A 2074-nucleotide genomic window follows, 5' to 3' on the forward strand; every position below is an offset into this window, starting at 1 on the left:
ACTAACTCCAACTAATAAATAAATTAATGACATAACAGTGTAATAATAATGTTCTCGGATGATGAGGACTCACTTCTAACTCTGACTGCTGAGACTGGAATGCTACTAATGATCTGGAACTTGTGTCTCTGAACTTATGGTATAAAACACCATAGCGCAAATGCGTCAGTATGATTAAATGTACTGGTATGCATATAAGGTGGGCAAAATATATGGGGTTCATATACATGAACAATAATAATAACAAACAAACTATCATGAGCGTGAGAATACATGCATGAGATATAATAACTGACACTGATACCATGATAACATGATTACTAAATCTGAGTACTGATAACATGAGTGACTGTATCTGACAGTCCTGATTCTGATGGAACTATCTGAGTTTCGTGCTAAGCTGAGTTGACTGTATCTGACAGTCCTGAAATCTGAAGAACTATCTGAGTTCTTTTACTGATACTGATATTAAAACTGTGGGAAGTAATCATCTAACTGACATGCCCCAAATGTGCTATAATAGTTGAGCTGGGGTCCAATCTGTGCCCTGATTGGAAGGGTGTTAATACCGCACCACTGGTAAGGACAACACGTGAGTGACCCTTAACTAGCAGGTTACTCTAATGAGAATGGTGGGAACCCTCAACTAGTAGGTTAAGCCACCTCATCTACCCTCAACTAGCCGATATGATGTTTCAACCTATGCTGGCTACGTAGTTCTGGAACGCAAGAATTGCTCCTAAGAATCACACTATTAACTAGCAAGTGAGTTCCCATCCTTGGGTTTGCTCGGTGCTAATTTCTACTCCCATCTGAATGAACACTGAACATGAATTACTGAACTAAACTAGAATGAGTTAACTGAGTTTTCATTGACTGACGAAATGGAATTGAGATTTCTGTATTACTGAGCTTTATGAGATTACTGGGATTTTTGAGTTTTACTGAGTTTTCCTGAGTCACATGACTAACTGAATTCTACTGAACATGGCTTGACTGAGGATATCATGAAAACATGACGTTGGCTCTAGGCACACGGCTAAATTTTTGGGTACAAGTACCCCCAGGACTCGATAGAAGGAAACTGACAAAGCATGACTTACTTGAACACATGACTAACATCATAATCCATAATTTATTTATTAAAGCATTTCATCAAAGATGTGATATGCATAAACTTGTACATAAATGGAAATTTCATAGTATCATACTAGTTGGCCACTTTTTCTTTACATAGGCATTTAATCAAACACATGGTAGGCATAGTATATGTAGATAACATTATACAACAAGCAAAAATAATGATTCATCTCTAATGTCATTGTCTAAGGGTTTTAATCATAGATTCACATGAATCTACATCTATACTAATCAATTCCACATAAAATTTATCACCCAACATGGAATAGAATTCAATTACTCATTATCAACATGATCAAGAGCAAACCCAATATGAAATTCATAAAGGAAATCCATAAACTTGAACTTACTAAAGAGATTATTGGGCTTCATGGACGAAAGGAGTCCATGAATGAACACTATGCATACCTGGTAATGAGTTTCTTGAAGTTCTTGAACTTGAATAATTTGAAACTTTTAGTTCTTGAAGAAGATTTGGATTTTGTTCTTGAGATAAATCTTAGGGAGTAAACCCTAATTTTTGATGCTGTAGATGGATAATGAATTTCTGAGCTTTGGTCAGATGTTATTAGGTATATAAACGGGTGGTAAAAGACCAAAAATCCCCCATTAAAAATGGCTTAAAATAACTGAACGGGATGTGCGACAGTGGGCTGCGATGGTCCGTCGCTGGGTTGACGATTCGTCGGAATGACCACCGCACTGGGACCAGAACTGGAGCTTACTTCCTTGGTGCGACAGTGGGGTGCGACGGTCCATCGAACCTCTATGTCGCACTGATTCAGAGAGTGGACTCACTGCCTCAATGTGACGGTCCTTCGCTGTGTTGACGGTCCGTCGGCCCGCTCCGTCGCACCTGGGCGATTTGGAATGCTATCTATTAAATTACATAATTCCTTGTACGATACCAGATTTTGATGAAATTGGCAACGAT

This window comes from Capsicum annuum, chromosome 6, assembly GCF_002878395.1.
Source record: "Capsicum annuum cultivar UCD-10X-F1 chromosome 6, UCD10Xv1.1, whole genome shotgun sequence".
Classification (NCBI taxonomy): Eukaryota; Viridiplantae; Streptophyta; class Magnoliopsida; order Solanales; family Solanaceae; genus Capsicum; species Capsicum annuum.